A 22,648-nucleotide genomic window follows, 5' to 3' on the forward strand; every position below is an offset into this window, starting at 1 on the left:
TTGATACTTTTGGAGTTATGAATGCATGACTTTTACTAGTTATGTATTTGTATGGCGTTGTATTGATAGGAAGGAAATACTGTTGAAATTAAATACAAATAAAGAACATCCAAATGACAGGAAAGAATACAACTTTGGGAAAGGCACCAGTAAATAAAATGCTTGTGTATGTGTTAGTGCGCCTGAATGCAGTAGTGTGAGGACTGTGTCCACGGGCTGTTATGTGTGTGTGTGTGTGTGTGTGTGTGTGTGTGTGTGTGTGTGTGTGTGTGTGTGTGTGTGTGTGTGTGTGTGTGTGTGCGTGATTGCTGCCCTCTTTGTATTTTCCTCACCAGTCTCTCTCCAGTTTATTTGTACTCTGGCAGACAGGCAGGCTTTTTAGAGTCCAGAAGTCGATTCCCGGCGTCCAATTTACAACAGCAGCACCGCGGCGTAAACAAGAACCAAGATGGCCACTTGTCTGTCCGTCCCAGCCTTCTTCTGATAATTAGGGTGACTATTTTTAAATGTCTCTGAGCGGGTCGACTGGCCGAGCGGCCGGCTGCTGCTCGTCCTTTTTCTATATTTATGCCAAGAAGACAACATGTACCGCTGCAGCCGGGGAAAAACAAGTGTTTAGAGGAAAAAGAGAGGAAACACACACACACACTGAAAACATCTCTTTCTGTCTTTATCTTTTCTCTCTCTCACACACACAACACACACACACACACACACACACACACACACACACACACACACACACACACACACACACACACACACACACACACACACACACAGGTCCACTAAAGATGATGGGCTGGTGCAAGATAAAAGCAAGGATTAGAGATCATTTCATATACTCTGTTGTGAACAAGGCGAGGGTTTAAGTCAGATAAAGAAACAAAAGCACACTCGTCACCTTTTTAGTGCTAACATTAATGTGTCGGACTCCTCCGAGAATACACAAAACAATTAACTGCATCACTGCTTATTACTCAATCCTTGAAAAGTAATGTCTTTCAAGCACTTGGCGATCTTGTAAGCGATAAAGGCGAGACAGTTTTGATGGTAATTACATGTGGAGGAGAGGAATTTTGACAACAGAAGAAGGTTATAATTTGTGGAAATACGAATGATTTGAGATGAAGCTGATTGGCCGAAGAGTTTTCTCTTTTTGGGAGCTAAATCTGAATATGTCATTATCTTCAGTGAGAGAATGTGAATGGAATATGTAATGGGGGAAGAGGAAGGTAATAAATAAAGATGGCAGACTGAGTTATAAAGAACAAACCCAAGTGGTAATTATCATCCATCCCCCTGCGGGCGGGAGAGATGGCTGGAATGGGGATGGAATTACAGAATTTGAATTTGAGCAGTGGTGAGAAGAATACATATTTTTCTCAGCAGTTCATTAATCATCTTTACATGCAGCCGTTGAATACTGATTCAAACAACATTTAAAATGGAACACGTATTGTTTCTGGTAAACATTCGGGACGGTGTAGCGAAGAATAACAAGCTGAGCAGAGAAAAGAGGAGGAGGGAGTGTGATGAGGTGAAGAAGAGGGAACAAATACCCTCAACCTCACTCTTTTAGTGCATCTTCTTTTTAATGACACGTGGTCAGTGTAAAAGAGTAAAAGTAGCCAAATACTCCATTACTCTATTACAAGTACACAAATATGATGTTTGATTGTAAAAATATCGAGTAAGCGTCACAATTTGCTCAAAGTATCAAAAGAAAAAGTAGCCTACATATTATGCAAAAACTACCCCTTTCATTGTTCTATTATTATTCTTATGACCTAGCTCAAGTGGCCACAACAAAGGGAGAGACACTGTGATTAAATATTTAACAAAAGATAGGAGAGTGAGATAACTGGTCGCTCTTTATACTCAACCATAGATCAAAATGTGTCAGGTGCTCTTTGAAAACGGGGTAAAACAAAATAGGAAATCAATCCAGGCAATTCAAAATGTTAATGCAATGAGGAGGAAAATATTAAAAAGGCTTTATTATAGTTGCTCAATCACTGAAAGAAAAAACATATTTCGGCAACTGTAGGTCTTCGCCAGGGCATTCCACAAACGGAGGACACGGGGTAGCCACACCTTTTGTTCATTTAGTAAATTATGGTTCATAAGATTAAAAGTTTTATTTCCGTTCACTCCTGTCATTAGCTGTTCACCTGCCTGTCACTCTGTCTCTCAGTTCACTCCGGCCACTCCCAGTTCCACTTCCAGCTCACAGCCCAGCCCCTTCTCTCTCACCACACCATCCCTCACCTAATCAGTATTACTCAGTGCACCTGTCTGCCACACCCACCTCATCAGCACCATCACTCTCACCTGCTCACTCTGCTGCACTACTCACCTCAGTATAAATACCCCACTTATTCACACACTCGCTGCCAGATCGTTCGCCGCATTCATGCCAGACCTTCCAGCAATTCACGACGTGAGTCTGACCCTGCCTGTTTGTCTGACCCTGCCTGTTTGTTTGATCCTGCCTGTTTGTCTGATCCTGCCTGTTTGTCTGATCCTGCCTGTTTGTCTGATCCTGCCTGTTTGTCTGATCCTGCCTGTTTGTCTGCTGTAAGTTCCGCTTTCAATAAAGCTGCTGCATTCTACTCCGTGTCCTGCCTCACTGCTTCTGGGTCCACACCACAACCGTGACAATAAAGTAGAGTCTACTTTAGGGCGGGGCTACCTTGTGATTGACAGGTCTCTGCCAGAGCGTTGTCTTTGTTCCAACAATAACTCTTTCACAATGTGTCTTCAGTTCATGAAAGCTAGTTGTAACATTTTGGTTGCCTAAAACTGTCTTAATCAAATTTAGTTTGTACTTAGCTCCACCTTCTCAAGATCACTTCTGGTTGCAGAAAACCAAGATGGCGACCGCCAAAATGCGGAACTGCAGGCTTCAAAACTGTAGTCCACAAACCAAGGTGTGACGTCATGGTGCATTTCTTAAAAACAGTCTTTGTGCCCAATCAAAACGGAGAGGAGATGGCTCACTCGTTACTCGTTAAAAAACGTCTTTAATCCAGAATGTTATTGATGAAAAACTTCTCCAAAAGGCGTTTTAATGTCTTCTGAATGCAGTCTGATGAGGTTCATGTAATGTCAACACACTCTCACATCAATGGCATTAAGCTTCATCCTCTAAAGGCATCTAATAACGCATCATAAGGGTAAGTAGTGTCTCATAGTTTAAACAGTTTAAGTTAGGTGACATGTTCTGAATGCACGTTGTTAATTTTCACCCCTTGCACATTGCGCATAACTCCTTTTTGATTATGCATCATAACAATGCAGAAATGTCATATAGAAGAGCTGAAGCGTTTGCTCCACGTTCGGTTGCTCACTGAAGGTTAACGAGCTGCCAGATAAGTTTTTCCTCACAATCATTCATAAACACCAAAGTAATCAAAGCAGTTCTGCTGCAGTCAGCTTGTGTTGCTTAAAACGATTAATTAGTTTTTTTGCTGTCAACTTAGTTAATTAATAGACTCATTGTTTCAGGGTTAATGTAAATAATATAATATTATATTTATTATTTTGACTTGAGGCTTTGCATGTTTACAGGCGTCTTTATGTTATCACTTCTGTTTCACTCATTTCCTTCTCATGATGCTTTCGGTGATGCAAGTGTTGACATGTCATGCCTCATTTGTCACAGAGGATAAGAGAAGAAAAAGAGGGTGAGAGGAGGAGAGAGATGGGAGAGAGAGAGAGAAGGAATGGGGGGAGAGAGAGGAAATGAAGTAGATACCTGAGGGATGGGAAGAAGAGAGAGTGTAAAAGGAGAGGAGGATAAGAGGAGAGGGAAGATGGAAGGGCGTCCTTGGGGAGGGATGAAGGAAAGGAAATGGATGGAGAATAAAAGAGGACAAGGTGAGTGAGGAGAGATGAATGAAGGAAAGAAGAAATAAACATTCAGGGAAATGTAGAAAGAAATCATCCAGCAAGGGCAACTTAGTTTAGCATTCAACACGTGTAGCGAGGAAGTGATGAGGAGAGAGAGAGAGAGAGAGAGATATGGAGGGAGGGAGGATGAGAGAGAGAGGGAGGTAGAGAGACGTTGCTAGGTGACAGAGAGTACATACTGAATTTTAACAAAATAAGAGGAGAGGAGAGAGTGGATAGAGAGGGAGCAGTCAGCAACATGTAGCCACCGCGGAGGAAAGGTCCAAACTGTGCGTGATTACCTGCCTTTTTTTTTTATATGAGTGTGTATGAGAGAGAGAGAGAGAGTGGGGAGGGGGGGTGACACATTTTTTTCTTCTTCTTCTTCTTCTTCTTCTTTCGTTTCATCCCGAGGACATTTACCTCCGCAACGTTAGACTCGACCACCAGGCTCTGTGCCGCAGGACATGTCCAGCGGAGGGATGGACGGGTGGGTTGTGGTGCACCAGGAGAGAAGAAGAGAGTCTGGCTCCTGAGAACAGTGAGTACATGTTGGACCTCCCAGTCCCATCCCAGTCCCATCCCAGTCCATCCCAGTCCTCCCAGTCCATCCCAGTCCCTCCCATCCCATCCCTGGTCCTCTCATGCGTCTTTGGTGCGTCTTTGGTGTTTTCTCTCTGAAGGTGAAAACGTCGCGCCGCCTCACAGACAAACTGTCTCCGGCTTTGCCCTTCACGTCCCGGCTGCTTTGATGGATGAGTGCTGCTGCTGCTGCATTTCTCTGGAGCTTGTTTTTTTTGTGCATGTATGTGGGAGGAGGAGGAGGAGGAGAGGGGGGTAACTCCTCTCTCTCTCTCTCTGACTGTAGGACGCAGCCGGCCGGCGGTGGCGCGACGCTTTGACCCCTCTGTCATTGATTCTGTCATTGTGACACACACACACACACACACACACACACACACACACACACACACACACACACACACACACACACACACACACACACACACACACACACACACACACACAGTCCCAAGTCAGCGCGCAACTTGCACCCAGATGCGCGCAGCTGTGGATTCAGATGTGACATTTCGGGAAAGCACGCATGCACTGCGATGTCACTGCACGTTTCATCCTGCTTGTTGCGCATATGTGCGTTATGTCCTCTCCAGAGGCTGATGTGGACTCACATCTCTCCTACACCACCCACCACCCCCAACCTCCTTCTCCCAAAACCTCCCTCTGCATCCCCTCCTCTCTCTCCAGCGTTATTAGCTGTAGGGCAACTATCAGATCCAGGATCAATCCTGTGTGTGTGTGTGTGTGTGTGTGTGTGTGTGAACATCAGCAGCTGGTGCAGCAGCTGTGTGTGTGTGTGTGTGTGTGTGTGTGTGTGTGTGTGTGTGTGTGTGTGGCTGTGTGTAGGTGTGTGTGTGTGTGTGTGTGTGTGTGGCTGTATGTGAAGATCACTCCCCAGGACAGACAGGGGGAATTGGGATTCAGAGCTCGGAGCGTGCACCTCCTCCCTCCAACCTCCACCTCCACCTCCACACACACACAAGCACAATTCCTCAAAGCATTATGGAAGAAAACACACACTACTCGCACTGATGATGCTGCATTTTCATATGTGTGTGTGTGTGTGTGTGTGTGTGTGTGTGTGTGTGTGTGTGTGTGTGTGTGTGTGTGTGTGTGTGTGTGTGTGTGTGTGTGATTCAACAGTTTGAATTGAATTTCCAGTCGTGCATCGTAAACACACTGTTCCTCCCTCCCCATTTCTGTACAGCAGCCTGTTTTTCGCTGAGGTATGGTGTCTGTGATGGAGAGCTGCTGGTTCGTGTGACATTCACAGTAAAGATACGGAAGAATTTCTTGTTGTTTTTTCACCTATTAAGTGCTTTAAATGCATGAAACAGCTAATGTAGGGATGGTTTCCTCCTCTGCTGAGATTGCTCACTTTGCATCAAACTGATTTACCACCTAATGTCTCACATACAACAAAACATAAACTTGGCATTTTTTTTTTCTCCTTTTGCTTCTAATGTGACCGTAAACAGCAGCTGTGCAGTGATTCTATCAGAGCTCTACTGAAGCCTACAGTAACCATGCCAACAATCCATCGTCTGTGTTGACTGACATTTCAGGCATGTCTGTGTGACCTTGTGCCCCTCTGTAGTAGTAGGAAAAAAAAAAGGATCATGGTTGGCTGCAATGTGTTTCTGCTTCCACCATTTTGAGGTCAGCAACTGCTGAGGCAGCAGATTTTTTTTCATGATGCTGTCTCTGAGGCCACTGGACTCGACCCAGGCATTTTATCTCTTGTTAGGGACTTCAGCCAGACGAGGTGTGATGGATAAAGATGGTGGCTTTACCCTCAAAGGATGCAAGGCTTATTCTATACTCACTCTCACGTTTTCATTTCATTCGAGGCTATGAAATGCAGAGGAATCACTTGAGCGTCATGTCATTTGCACAGCGTTTCTTTTCTAAAGAGGAGGAGGATAAAGATGGATTTCTTTAATGTCAAGAGCCTTAAAATGAAGGATGAAGATGGCGACCAGAGCTGCTGTCACCATCACTGAGGCTTTGACTGTGATGGACAAAGTGTTCTTAAAGTGTTGTTTCCTAATATAAGCTCAGAGATGGCCTTTTTAAAGTCATCTCATTCTTTTAAAGCTACAGAGCCAAAACTCACTCTCACTCAGAACTTGTCAGGTATGGCAGCTTGGTCCGTGAGACAAGCTATATCGGGAGCAAAGGAGGAGGTCAGGTGACATAGTATAAAGAGCTGCCTGAGTAGGAGGGGGTGGATCGGTGAGTCAAACAAACACAGGACTTTCACCCAGGAGAGCCGTGTTTCTGTAAAACCCAAAGTAAATGTTGGCTTATTTTATAATAATGATATTTAATGTAGTTAACGTAACTTTACGTTACATTTCTGGGTGCAGGGGGTGTTTAATTCTTTATGTCCATGATCCGTATGTTCCCTAATCTGACTTTCCATATCTACTGCTCTGATGGATGTTAATGAGCTAATTTAAGAAACTATAAGGACAAAACCTTTCATTCATCTTCTACTTGTTCTGGGTTTAGAAACATGCAGTCAGATGCTAGCCTCTCCACAGTACTCACAATACTTGTGTACAAACACAGTTTTCATCTGCAATGAGGGTTTATGAATTACATTTCAGGCTCACTCTTTGACTAAAACATTAGCTTTTTTACAACCAGTCTGATGTTCTTGTGTTTCTTCCCCGATCAAACTTTGTTTTAAGCGATATTACCATTTTCTCAGATCTTGGCAATAACTTTGGTGGGCACAATAATACTACGACTGATGACTGAGGAACTATAAAAAATAAAGACACACGTTGTTCTAAACCTTAATTATCCTTTAAGCTGCTGGGTAGATTTTGTGCGACAGATTGTAAAATTAGTTTGAGAAAATTGAAAAAGCCAACAGGGTTTTTTACAGCATCTGGTAGCTTGTATTCATGCACCTGGATGTACTAAAAACATGTTGCTAGTAAAATGAATGAAGGAAGGGAGGAAGGGAGGAAGGGAGGAAGGAGTCATGAGAGAGGAAATGAAAGTAGAGGTATATCTTTGTGTTCAGTGATGTCTCCCTGCTACCTGCCACCTGCTCTGCTGTGTGTCTCTCTGTGTTTGAGTACGACAGTAGAAGTTGTCATATGTCATCACTTCCCACAATCCATCACAGCGTAGTGGTGGCGAAGCAGAGCGACAGGCAGACGACTCAAGGCTGCCGGTCTCTCTCTCTCTCTCTCTCCCTGTTGTCAGTCTGCCTCTCTCGCCCCTTTCGTCTCTTTGTCTCTGTCTCTTCGCACGCGTTTAATTGTGACACTAAGCCGTCTGAATACTTCATCTCATTCCCATAATCCCCGCCGTGTTGTTGAAACACACTCTCTCTTTCATGTGTGTGGGAGTGACATCATTCCATTGAAAGGCTGCACCGAGCTAAATGAGTTCAGCCATTTTGGGGTTTTTTTGGGGGGGGGTTGGCTGGACTTTATTCTGCTTTCCTTTTGTTTATTCACTTTGTTTGAGCTTCATCTCCTTTTGGGCTCCCTCCAGCCTTTCCTCACTCCTTTATTTCTTGCCTCCTTTCCTCTGTAACCTTGCTACTCTGTCCTTTTGACTTTTCCTCATTTTCATCCTCTGTTCCTCTTTTTTTAAGTTCTCTCTTCATAACCTTTTGCCCTTTTATATTCCCTCCCTTCTGTCCTCAGCTCATTCCTCCTTTTCTTCCATACCTCCATTCCATTTTGGTCTCCCTCTACTTCCTGTTGCAACCACTTCCACTTCTTTCTTTATTTCCTATCTTCCTTTGACTCTTCCCTTTTTGTCTTTTCTTCCAAACTCCGATCCGTTCTTTATTCCTCTTCTTTCCATTAACTTTTGGACTGAATGCGCTTACAATCGTGTTTCATATTTCCTTAATTCCATCCTCTCTTCCTCCTTGTTTCCTTTTGCTGCGCCCCTTCATGGCTTTTCCATACGTTCTTTCAATTCTTCCTTCCATTCCTCTCCTTAAATCCTTGGGCTCTTTCCTTCCATCCTCCACTACCTTTTCTTCATCCCTCCCTTTCTTTATTTCTTGTACTCTGTCTTCCTTGTTTCCTTCTGCTCTTCCTTCTGACTTTTCTTCCCTACTTCACTTTCTTCCTCTTTGTCTTCCTCACTTCCACTCTCTCTCTGTTTCTACCTTCTTTCCTCCACTGCTTCCTTCCTCTTGTTCTCTTCATTTCTTCTGCTGCCTTTCCTCCCCCCTTGGTCCTTACTGCCTCCTTCCCTGTATTGCTTAACTCACATTACCTCCATACCTCCGCCCTTCCTTTAATCCATTTCCTCCCTCCCTCCCTCCTCTTCCTCATACCTCCGTTCCCTCCCTCTCACAGTCGGACCATTCATATCTCCTCTCCTCTTTATCGCCACGCTCCATCAGCCTCTGTGAATGGATGCCTGAGAACAAGGAGATGAATGGACTTGCATTCATCCCTAGGTGTGTTTCATCACGCCTGGACACGACTCCCTCTACTCCCCCCTTGACCCACCCTCTCACACACACACACACACACACACACACACACACACACACACACACACACACACACACACACACACACACACACACACACACACACACACACACACACTCACACTCTCCCTTATATCTGATGCAGGACTTGGGCCAGTGTCAACCGTGTGGAGATGAAACCAAGTGAACCAGCGGCCTGCAGTGTCAGATCAGAAGTGATTGGTGTCAGGGTGGAGGAGCAAAGCAGGGAGAGAGAGAAAGAAAGATGGAAGGGAAGTAGAAATCAAAGAGGAGGAAATGAAAGACTTTGAAAGAAGGGAAAGAATAGGGTGAAGGAAAGAGGAAAGGATAAACCGAAGGGAGGGAAATAACAGAAGGCACAACGGGATGATGGAAGCCGGGTGGAGGACAGTAAAGTAAGAAGTGCACAAAGGATGGAGGAGGGAAGAGAGATAAGACGTCAGAGGAGAGGTAGATGGTGGTGGAAAGGAGCCATTGGCAGAGAACGGCAGTGGCAAAATTAATCGATGCCCGCCGAGTTAACATATGCCATTCTGTGGAGGCATCACAATGTCATCGGTGTGACCGTTTCCAGCAGGCCTCAGTGGACTCAGTGGACTCAGTGGACTCATTTGACACGAATACTAACGGCAGGTGGATTCAAATAGATATTGATTGAATTTTGGTCTTTAATTGGACCTTGTTTAGACAAAGGGATTAATAACTGGAATAAAGCAGACTTGATTGATTCGTTAAAAGCCTGGATTGGATGACTGTGTGTTATTGATCAGCATCACACGTTTGCACTGGTGGGAGTAATTATCTCACGGTGATCTGGCTACTTGTTAGTCAAAAGAACATAACAAAACTAGAGCAGTTTTGGGTGAAAATTAGGGCACAGCGATATGGAGGGAATGAAATATCGCAAAATTGTAAACAAACTCTTGTTGACGACATTGTAGGGTTGATTATTGGTGCTTTCACAAAATAGTTACACAATGAGATCAAAAAGCATCCGTGGTGTGGATACAATGACTAAGTGGGTAAAGGCATAAACAGCTAGATCAGTCTGGTAAGTTCAGAAAATGACAAGCTTTTAAAACCAGAACACGATATCCAAAATGAAGATAATATCTATTCCCATGCTAAGATGTCGCTCTAATAGATTGCCTGGGACATTTTATAAAACTTGGCTGCATTATTTATGGTTTGAAAGCATTTAAAGGACAACATTGTTGTTAAGACTCAACTGCAGAAGAAACACTGTGGTAGGACATGGTAATTGTGTGGAACTATCAATAAGGTTTGGTCTCTTCTATTGTGTTTTATTTGGTTTAATTAGGCTTGATCACGTTTTCATTCCTCTTTGGATTGACGTTGACTTAACTATTTATCTATTACTTTCAGCCATTTAGACTTTCAAGTCAAGTTGAAGCATCAAACGATTATATGTTTTTGTCTGACCTGTTTCGTTTCACGCTGAACACAACAACGTCTCCACTGCGCTCTAAAACCCGTTATTTCCAATGGCTTGTGCACTTTCTCACTCACAACTCAGCATTTACTGATGCTTGGTCAGTGGCCCTCAGATAAAAAAATATGGAGCTCTACGTACCCCTACGTACGTTAAGTGTCTTTTAAAATTGAACTTCTGTCTTCACAGGAAACCAAAATATTTGAAGATATAAATGACCTGCGAATCACCAAATTTAGGGATTTCATTGTTTCAAAGATTCGTTGATACACGAGTCGTTTTATTTTGATCAGCCCAGCTGTTCTAAATGACAAATGGGCTCCTCTGAGAACACTGCTGCTTTTCTACAAAACATATGGCATTATTCGGTGGCAATTTCTCCTCTGTGGCATATTTTAAGGTAGACAGAGAGAGCGAAGGATTAGATGAACGAGAAGTGGATGACATGCAGAAACATTTCTGGGCCAGATTTAAAAAACCAGGACATTACATTTCCACGGTGTATTATGCGCCTCAAACAACACACAAACTGTGTTTTATTAACATAAAAACGGCAGAAAGTAATGCTATTTCTGCATAATATCGAACACGATTTAGTGCTGTTGCTTCTCAGCAAACATAAATTCAGCCTCTGCTAGTGCTGCCTTCTTTTTGACAGATATCACAAAGTAACAGTAACACTGTCTGGTCTCAGTATGCAGGGTGGAGCTGCTCTTCATCTTTGGGTTCTCTTACTGTCTGGGTCAGGTGTCACGCTAATCCCTCACTTGGGATTATCCAAGCAGCCACATCAGATATCTGGGGATCACGTAAAAAGGTAGCAGCAGTTTGAGGGAAAAAAGAGAAGCAGCTTGAAACGAGGAGGAGAAAGACGGAGGGGAGGGAAAAAAACGAAAGGACATTTAGCGGAACATTCTAAAAATGTAAGTGAAGTAACCAGCAGCTCACCGGGCCGGGCCTGTCGCTGTAAATCTACATCAGTGGATTAATGTGGCTCCGGGCCGCTGAGGAGGGAGGTGAGGGATTTGTGTTGTCGTCTCTGAGTGCTACACCAGGTGGAGTTACAGGTGCAAGGGCACTGGGGAGTAACGGTGGTGAGAAAAAAAGATGAAGAGGAAAGGAAAGAGACAAAGGATGCTGAGGTTAAGGGGCCATCTGTACCTGTAGGGTTGCATCACCGGAGGATGGTCTATGGCCTCTCTCTCTCTCTTCCTCCACCTCCTTTTTGGTCTTTTCCTCCTTTCTCCATCTCCCAGTTTTCTTTGCCCTTTGCTTGCTCTCTCCTCTCATAGTTTCAATCCCTCTCTCTCTCTCTCTCTCTTCCCTCTTTCCTTTTCAGCCACCCAGTCAGCTCAGCCTCGGCTGCCTTTTACCCTGCAGCCACTGTACATATTTGACTTTCTGGGCTATTAGCCCTCGGCCTGTCTGAATACCCTTCTCTTCTAAAAGATCCGAGCTGAACATTGTTAGAGGAGCTTTGGAGAGGAAGGCAATTTCCGATATGGCATTGAGAAAAAATGCCTGTGTGACTCTTCTCTACTGTCTGAGGCTCAGGGCTCAGTTTAGACAAGATCCTTACTTCACATCGCCTCTCAAGGTTGCAGTGACTACGGCGCAGTGAATGCAATGTAGTCAATTAGACCCGGGTTCGAATCCCTGCACACTCCCGGCGGGTGAAGCAGAATGAGTAAGACTTTCTCCTCGCTAAAAGACTAGCGCCGAGGTGAAGACACGCTAGGACTTAGCGCCCAGCTGCTCTGTGGCCGGAGGAGACGACTGGTTATACTGGGCCGGAATTAGTGCACTTTAGTGAATGAGTTGTTGTGGAAATGAGCGCATGCAGCAGAACCTCTACAAAACTATCTGTTATGAAGCAATAGATCATGTGATGCCAGATCTGCCCAAACACAGACTTTGGTTCTAGGGTGATTTTTCTGAGGAGGAAATGAATGCAGTTTATCTATAAAAAGATTTTTCGAATTAAGACCCGTGTGTGTTTCTGTCTCTCTAATGGCAGTTGGAGAATTGATTTCTGTATCCATTTTCAAGTCAAAGCAGTGATTTCGCCCGTGGCAGGCTATACATTTGTGTAATTTCTGTCACTGCCATTAAGAGTCCTCTCTTTCCCTCGACACCGAAGAAGGAATATAAAAAGCTCCCAGAATTCACTTTTTACAAGATGATCAATAAGCGGAGCTTGCTTTTTCATAAATGGTCATATAATTAAAAGTATTTCAATACAGAAGCCAGAGTGCTGAAACGTTGAGCAGCACACACATCATTGCAGTGGCTGTGGGTGACACAAATGATATATCTGTCAAAATGTATAGCTTTCTGTTGGCAGAATTACTGATTTGACTTGAAAACAGAAATTGATGGACACTATGCTATTAGAGAGGCAAATTATATAAAGGTTAAAAAGTCCATCCTGTGCTGATAGAGGCAGAGAATAATAAGTGAGAACTCCATTAGCAGAAATTGCTTTGGAGCTTTTACTCCATATTTGGGTCAAGCTAAAGTCATATTCAATAATGACCCATGGAAATTATTCAAAACAGCACTTTCTTTTTTAGTCAAAATAAAAACAAGCTGAAAAAAGGCAAATTACTATATTTACATGTTTTGCACTTATAAGCTGATGCAGCTGCAGGAATGATCAGCAGGAAGAAAATCTCAGATTCACAACCTGTGGTTAGTAATTCTTTGCTGAAAAAAAAGACAAGACAGAAAAACTTTTGTTTGGCTGAGAGGCCAGAAAGAGATGCACTACCCAAGGATTTGGGGTTTAAAGCTTCCGCAACAAATCGTAGTTACAAGTTTTTGTGTTCTCCTAGAACCAAAAAAGGCAAAGGTAGTACCACAAAGCTATTGAAAGATATCAGCGACTAACATGCCACAACCTGCCCTGAATGTTTGTACAGTCATTTCATTATACTACCAATTGATTGAACTCCCTGTTTGTAGGGTCCATTGCAATGATGGGTGTGTTGGGTTTTGATTATATAATAAGGAATGTTCAGGGGTGTCGAGTCACTTTTGAAGTTGCGCATATCAGATATATGTCAAATGAGAGTAGAGTGATTAACCATATGCATGTTTTCTTTGAGAGTTGTTGAATAATTTTTCCCAGAGGACATTTTGCATTAAAGTTGTAGTGATATATTCTGTGATGAGCTGGATAAATACCCAGACAGACTGATAACGATAGATAATCATGCCATACCACCATATGCAAATAATAACTCATGTTTAAATCAGTAGAATAGAAAAATCACCCTCTCTGCCACACAGACGGCTTTTGCCAAATGTGAAAAATTGCTTTGACATTTACAAAACATAAAACAGCTTGTGTGCAACAGTGAACATCGACACACAGAAAACCGACAGTACAACAGTATTGTACACGTCATGTACGTTTGGAGATCATGGCTCACAGACAGTGAGTGGATCGTCCGCCTGGTGATGCAGCTGTGGAGCAATATTTCACTCACTCAAAAAAATAACATTCCTCTTGACACTGTTGGCTGTAACTGTAATTTAATTTCACCTAACCTCTTCCTCTGCAGCTCCAGAGCCTTTTGACCAAAGCACTTTCTGCAGATGCCCCCTATCTGCCCACAGCCCAACAGGCTAATAGAATGATAAACACCATTTGCTTGAGAAGATCTCCTTAGTTCTACATAAATCCCCTCTAATTTGCTAATTTTGCCCACTTTAGTACCCTTTGTTCACTCAAGGCGGAGACGAAAACGGTGTTGCGTAATCAATCAGCTGTGTGCAACTTCATTATATTCAGGTCTCGAATGCTCTGTAGTTCCCTAACGCTGCATGGAAAATGGATATTCAAGGTTATATATATATATATTTTTTGCTTTCCCTGCAGCTGATGTGGCCCTTGCACTCTTTTATAACTGGCTCCTCGTAAAATTTGTGAATTATAAGATTATTATTCTTGCTTCCAGGTGTTTTTTGGATTAGTGTCGTCTATATGCTCACACCTAAAAACCATGTTGGTTTCATATTTGCTGCTTGTTCTGATTGATAGCGTTATTAAAGTCAGCTGCTTAAAGCCGTTGCTTACACAGAAAATTATGGCATGTTGGTGTTCAGTGTGTTGCTCAAAGGCAGTAGGCAGCAGTTGTTGAAGAAGCGGTTGCTGGCGGTTCAGCCAGGGTGCTGGTCAGAGTCCTAATTTAACAAAATATAATTTTAAGCTTACAACTGGCGAACCCCTACAAAAGATTTGGTACAGGTACCAGCCACTTGAATTACCTGTACACAGAAGGCCAGCAGTACCAAAAGATGCATTAGCAGGCAAGAAACACATACCACAGCAAAATGCAATGGTTCTCACTGTGTAATATTTACAGTAGTTTGTGCAAAAATCCAACATACAGTGAAAATATAAATTGTACCTTGTTCCACCAAACCATTGAGTCAGTGGCTCAGTAATATTAGTCTGTTTCACAAAGTATAGAAGTTCTCTTCTCAGTCTTGTTTTCTATAAATACTCTGCAGAATTGGAGTTATCAAAATGTTGGTAGGAGTGAAAACTCATGTCAGAGTTGCACTTCTTCTTCCATCTGTAAGGTGCATGCATTGGGGGTAAATTCTCCAGGCTCCCATGCAGAAAAAAAGGGGCGCAATGAGATGTCAAAACCTCAAACCGTGGAAAACAATGTTGTGAAACACCATAGAATTTTTTTATTAATGAGGAAGGTTAAAGTTTCCTCATCGCTCATCACACATCTGATGTTTCTTTCTGATCACCTTGTCTGAGGGGAAACCTTTGATAAAGACCTCCAGACTGTTGGCTCACAGTGCTATAAGACCGGCCACAACTGCCACACTGGAGCTGATGGGGATGTATAAGCAGATTGGTGGACAGGTGACTGAGTCAGCTGATGGGCGGAGGTGGTGAAACTCGACAGTGAGTGGGCAGGTGTGCAATGACAGGTCTTCAAAACTTCCGTCTGGCTGGAACAGCAATTATTCAAGTAATATTTGCCTCAGGACTGTAACAGCAGGTCTGAACAGACCCTTTCACTGTTGGAAAACATTGATGATGAATTTCAGTGAGGGCAAAAGCTTCACGAATGCAACCCAAACAAACTGACTTTCGAGATATGTGGGCTATTAGTGAGAGAGTGGAACCCTAGGATCTAACGGAACACCATGCGAGAAATTACCAGCATACAAAACATGCCTCCAACTGCTACCTATCTGTGGTCATGTACAGAACGTCAAACACCATGACAGGGAGTCAGAGTTTGAAATTATTGAGTTTGAAATGGGCGCTACAGACACCAGCATTTGTTTTTAGTCAATACGTTTGATTGCCTGCAATCCTTTAAAAAAAAGCTTTCAATAAATCTAAAATATATACTCTTCTGTGTTTGTTATCTACACCAGACATTCACGTAGGTTACTACAAGCAACTCCGGACGCATTTTGCTGAAAGTCACCAGTTAACACCAAAAAACCTGTTGCTCTGAAACGGTCGTGATAGAACTTGTGACTGTGTTGGAGACACACCAGACATTTTGATTTCAATGTTTTAAGCTTGTTACTTTGTCTGGATGGCAAAATGTCACTGCCAATGCCAACATTTCCATGCATATTTTTGATGAAATATGGGTTTTTAGGTTATTGAGGCTGTTTTTCTTCTATCCTGTGAAGGGCAAAAACACTACCAGAGTCAGCTGCCAAAAAGCATAAGAAACGGTAGAATGCAGATCTGAAAAATTCCAGAAAAAACACTAAAGAACTAGAAAGACGAAAGATGGTACATTAGTCACCAGGACATGAAAACATTCTGCAGCAGTAAATGCTGAAACGTATATCAAAGCTCGTGTGTCCTACGTTCCGACTACCCATAAGGTCTTTCTCTTGTTTAGTGTTTGTTTTCAAGGTTCCTGAGAGGACAGCTCCTATTTTCTGACCTAAAGATAAAAATGACCTTGTGAGTTTGCGTGCTTTCACGAAACGTGTGCTGCGTCCTGATTAGAGAGGAGACTGAGATAATCTGGTGTGTGAGGTAAATAATTCACATGTTCTCGGACCAGTGGAGTAGCTTGCTGACAGCAGGGCAGCTCCTCAGTGATAATGTTTTGCATAGAGAAAAATAGTGCCGTAAAATAATACAACAATGATATGATGCCTTATTGACCCCTGCAGAGACCATTGTGTATGATTTAATAAGAAACGACAATGTAGTGAAACAAACCAGAAAAAAAAGGGAAAGTTAGTACAATTATTCATTAAATTATTTATTCTTATTTCTTGGTATTGAGCAGCTTCAATCACTTCAAAAGAAGTAAAATCTGTACTGTAGAATATGTAAATGCTTTTACAAATTAGCATGCATGGATTTTAAGTCCAATGCATTTTGTTGTTTACAAAACTGTGGTTGCAAAAGACAATTTGCGAGGCAGAGACTTAAGGACTAATAGTGTCAGTGAGATATCTGAAAAGATATCATGGTGTTTATTTCTTACTTTATCTGACTTGATTTAATCTCAGTAAACAATTAGTTTTATCTGACCATTAGTTCTAGTGGAGTTTGGCTTCATTGGAACTCTTTTCAACTAGAATATATATATATATATTTTTACATTAACATTATCTCTATATATGTTCAACGTCTGTTCCAACTGAAGGACCACCATTTGAATAATGTGCATGGCCTTGATCATTTTAACAACAATAGGTACTGCTTTTGACTCAAAAATTGCGGTTTATGTCAAAGCCCTAAGGGTTTCAAATTTGTGAGTACTCAAATCCATTGTTGTCAATGTAGACACGTGGAATGACGAACATTAGTAGAAGTGAAAACTTTTGTGTGGGATTTAGGGGGATTTATTGGCAAAAATGGAATATGATATTCTTCACTATGTTTTCAACAGTGTAACAATAGTTTAAACTACTTGGCTTGTAATGTTACGTAATCTACGGATGTGACGTCATGTGACTCAGTTGAATAGCGTCACGTGCCATTACGTCGTGTGACATAACGTTGTCAGCAAAAACGTGTTGTTTCACAGGGGTCACGAAAAGTCAAAGTTTGTTTTCTGCGTCAGAGCAAAGAGAAGTTTCACGTCTGATTTCAGATTCAATGCAAACAAATATAAGGGTTTGGTTGTTTGGCTTCAACATTAGCCTACCTGGCTGGGTTTTGTCTTGGACATTTTCTTTTATATTTTGTTGCCTAACCGACTGTATTTTATTTGTATTTAGGTTTGGTTTTGCGATGCATAAAGGTTGTGGATAAATGTTCTCAGGTGATGATTTCCCCTTTACACCCTTTATCAATCAGCCTTAACAAACAAGGATGCCCACAAGGACGGCTGTGGCTCAGTGGAGAGCAGGTCGTCCTCCAATCAGAGGATCGGCGGTTCGATCCCTGGCTCCGGCAGTCCATGTCGATGTGTCCTTGGGCAAGACATTTAACCCTGAGTTGCTCCCGAAGGCTGTGCCATCGGTGTATGAATGGGTGTGAATGATTAGAGAGACCCTGATGGGCAGGTGGCACCTTGCATGGTGGCCCCTGTCATCAGCGTATGAATGGGTATGAAAGGGAGAATGATTAGTAATGTAAAAGCGCTTTGAGTGGTCGGAAGACAAGTACAGTCCATTTACCATTATAATTCTCCCCAGCTCATATGAAGATGAACAAAAACATTCAAAAACCATTGTGTGGTTGTTAAAAGGACATGATAGAAATGATATGAGCATGACTTTTGTGTTCCAGCACTCAGTTCCATATTGTGTGTTGCCAACGTTGTTTTTTTGCCAAATGTGGTTTTGAGCTGGCGCTCTATTTTTTTGAGACTTGTTTTTCAAAGCTACACATCTGCCTCTGTTACTGCTACCCCTCTTCTGCTCTTTATTCCCTCTTTCTTCTGACAGTGAGATACACTGAATGACAACAACAGACGGCATGAAGGAGATCTCTGTCCCAGAATCACCCACGGCTTTACCTGTCTCGCTGTCTTCTAACTTTGTGTGTCCTTCTTTGTACTTGTCTGAGTCTGTCATCCTCTTTTAGTTTTCTTTCTCTGTCTGTCTTCCAGTTTTTATTGATCCAGTGGAGGGCTTCACTGATCTTGCATCCGTTATTTTTAAGCAACGCACTTTGCATTCACACAGTTGCACATTTCCATCGCGTCTTTAGGTTTTAATGAGCTTAGTTAGACATCTAGTTTGTTTGGGGATTTAATGATCCTGAAGGAGAAATTAAGGGTGTTCAGGTGTTGTAAGACTGTGGCAGCCATAGTGGAAGTTACTGTTGTCTGGAGGAAACCATGTCAAGCAATTAGCTATTGAATAGACGTTCATCCATCATATTTTTGACTGGAAACCGGTTTTTTCACCACATATCAATCTTCTTTTTGTTAATTTCAATGTCTTAACAATCATCCAAGGTTAACTTCCTGTCATTGTTTTATTAATGGAACTGATTTGCAGACTAGCTAGCATGATTTAGGTCCGATATCTCCGTTACATATTAGGGGCTGGTTAGTTTTGTTATTGTTAAATTAAGCAGCTATCCATGCTGCTTCTCAGTAAAGATTATTATTGTTGTTGCATATAGCATTTGCAAACTAGTGACGCAGGAATGAGTCCTAAAATGTGAAAATTAGTTTCGCATTCCAGTTAGCCTTTCTCAAAGTCAATGTTTTTTTTTAAATGTGTTTTTGGTGAGATGCCTGAAATAAGGTCAGTGGTTAACACAAGCAGGCTGCACGGTGGTGTAGTGGTTAACACTGTCGCCTCACAGCAAGAGGGTCCCGGGTTCAATTCCCGGGCCAGACAACCTTCTGTGTGGAGTTTGCATGTTCTCCCCGTGTCAGCGTGGGTTCTCTCCGGGTTCTCCGGCTTCCTCCCACAGTCCAAAGACATGCAGCTTAGGTTAATTGATGACTCTGAAATTGCCCGTAGGTGTGGATGTGAGCGTGAGTGGTTGTTTGTCTCTATATGTCAGCCCTGTGATAGGCTGGAGACCTGTCCAGGGTGAACCCTGCCTTCACCCATTGACAGCTGGGATCGGCTCCAGCACCCCCGCGACCCTTAACTGGATAAGCGGTAACGGAAGATGGATGGATGGTTAACACAAGCCTCAGAGACTTCAGTTAATACCCATCTCATGAATTTTGAACCTTTAATTTGTCTTAAAAAGGCAGCTGCTAACAAGTAGCTAAATGAGACCACAAGGACACCATTCCACCTTAGTGGTGTTGACGGGAGGTAACGCCACCATGGTGTAGTTCGTTAAACGCTTTTTACTTCTCCAGATTGTATTAACTCTTAAAAAATGGGGTCTGCATTAGCGAAGAGTATCTTATGGGAATTAATTGAGAGTATTATTGCCAATATCCCAAAGGTTTGTTTGAAACTGATCTTATTTTCAGCAATAATCCAAAATCCAATGGAAATATCCTGTTAGCTACCAGGTTAGTTTCCTGTCCGCCACTGTCCTTGTGACAGGTTTCTAAAAAGTAACGCCAAAACCTACATTTACTCTCTGCATTCAGTGCAAATTTGAGGTACTTTTTTGAGCATTAGCGTTTTTTTCTTTCCTTCTTCTATACTTTAGAGGACAAACTTCTTCTTATTATACTGTACCTCTACATTTTTCTTACAGCTGGTGTTCGCAGTTAATTTGCAGCCGTTCCAGGTTGGAATAAAATAGAATCACAACCTCATGAAATATGATGCATTGATGTATCAAAAACCTTTAAAAAAAGTCAGCTGCTCCACCTGGACGAGCTACAGTATTAAAACACAGCCTAGGGATTAAAACCTAGATAATGGAACACTGTTTGATATTATTCACTATGAATACTTTGAAAGTAGGCTGCAGTTTTGTCCTCATATCTATAGATTCCAGGTAGTTAGAAATGAAAATTTGGAGACAAGTCTGGATTGTGAGATTGTTAACTTTTAATGAGAATGCAACGTCGCTGCATGGATGTATACTGGTATCACACATGTGGAATTTCAATCAGTTTGTGGGCACATTGTTGATACAAAGTAGAGGAGATGAACCCATAAAAGGGCAGTAACTTCACCTGGCAGCTCGGCCATCATCAGTGTTGATCCATCTGGCATGATGGAGTGGTGCAGTAAATGGTGGTCAGCGAGCAACATGCCACAGCTGCAGCTAATTGGCTCCAGTGTTTGAAGGGGAACGGTAGTTTTAGGTTCGCTGATTACACGAGTGAAACAGGAGTGAGATGCGCTTTGAATTTTAAGTACAGGAAAGCAATGAACGTATGAAATTTGTATGATCCCCTTAGGATACTTAATATCCCCCTCAACCTCTTTTTCAACCCCCAACCCTTCACACTCACACACTCACACACACACACACACATCATTGACTAACAGTAGCTGTTACATCCTCTCATGATATCGCCTCCTCTCCTCTCCCCATCTGCTGTTGCTCCTCTTGTATTCCTACAATTTGTAGCGGAACTCCTCAGCAGCGTTTGGATCGCCCTGATTTTATAGATTTAATTTGATCTGAATTCACTGGAGATTTGGAGTTCTACATGAGCAACAGGTTGTTGTTTATTTAGGCGTAAATTAGGTATTTTCTCTCAGTGGGGTTTGGCTTGATTGTTACATCTGACACTAATACATCTAGTTTGGGTTAAATCCCCCTCAGTGGATCTATTCATGGTGAAGCTGTAAGTTATAAACTCCTGCTATGTGTTACACAAAGTATGACTGTCCTTGGAAACTATTCTTACTTTTTCATTTCTCCATTTAGTCCTGTGTAGTTGGTCTCTTTTCATTTCATAACTCTCGGGGCCAGAGCCTGCTGCATTAGTCGGCAGCCTGCAAGGAAGCATTTTATTGTTCAGCAAAAGAAACTAAACAATAAACTAATAACTGTAAAAAGATTTTTTCTTGAACCTGATGCGTTTTTACTTTCCTGCCTTTCTTTGCCACGTTCCAAACAGTAAACCGATTTAACCTTGAAAGATAAGGCTGTTGATGTTCTATATTTTTCTTATTGTCAATAAATCCCATGAAAAGGCAAAAACCAAAAAATGAATTGATTCTTTGTGTGCATCAGAGCCGGATATATCTTATTCCTCTGTGCCATAGAGCTCCATTGTTCTTTTGAAAACACACCAGTGAGCCACACAGTTCCTTCATTAAAAATGAACATAAATCATATTTTTCACTCCCATATATGGCGTCCTGCTGCCAAAATACTTACTATAGCACCAAATGTGGATTAATCCACTGCTGAAAATAGCCACAGTGTACACTGTTTGAGGAAATTACTAAATCCTTTACAAAAAAATAAACCTACATATTTATGACCTCTTTATAGATATTTACATCTTCAGTAGGGACCAATGTGCTTGGGTCTGGGAGCCACTGGCAAATCCAGATAGTATTGGAAGAGATACCAACAAGTTTCAGAATTGGGAATTGGGTCTTTCCATGGGATTCACTGACATTAAGAAACATGTAGAACAAGTTTAGAAATGCAATGCACAAGAAGCCATCGCCCACTAGCTACACTTCAACCAAAAAAATTGACCTACTTACCAATGTTACAATGCTATTAACTTATAAGTCAACCTTTAACCAATATATAATTCTTATTTTAAAACCCTCAGTCTAATAAAGCTTGTTTTAACTCACAAAATCTCCCATTTACAGCTGACTAGCAACATCCGTTTTTTAAGATGTGCTCCAAATCACATACTTTTTAATTTTATTTTTAGTGCATACTGCAGTTGCCCTTACAAAGTGGGTATAGTTGCATGCAGTATGAATTCAAATGGAACATACTACTTCCTCCAAGATCTGACCGGATGCAGTAGGACATCCTGGTATTTCTGGCATGCTGCATTTGACATATTAAGTATTGGGATGAAATAAATATGTTTCTGGTGAACGAACTAGTATGTTAGTAGGGGTTAGGGAAGGCACAGGTCGTATCTGTAAAAGAGCCCAGTAGGTTCAGACCATCTGTGCCCCTTAGTTTCAACTAACAAAGGTAAAATATTAGCATTTTAGCTGAAAAGCCATAAAGGATGAATGCTTGAGAATTGTCCGCTGAAGAAAAAAGACTCAAAATGTCACCTCTGTATATCTCACTTATCCACTTATTTCTCTCGTTTCCTCATGTTGTCTCTGTTTCAGTTTCCCTTCCCTTTTCCTATCGACTAAACTCCAGCCTCTTGTTTTTGGAACAT

Source organism: Anoplopoma fimbria, chromosome 10 (genome assembly GCF_027596085.1).
Source record: "Anoplopoma fimbria isolate UVic2021 breed Golden Eagle Sablefish chromosome 10, Afim_UVic_2022, whole genome shotgun sequence".
Classification (NCBI taxonomy): domain Eukaryota; kingdom Metazoa; phylum Chordata; class Actinopteri; order Perciformes; family Anoplopomatidae; genus Anoplopoma; species Anoplopoma fimbria.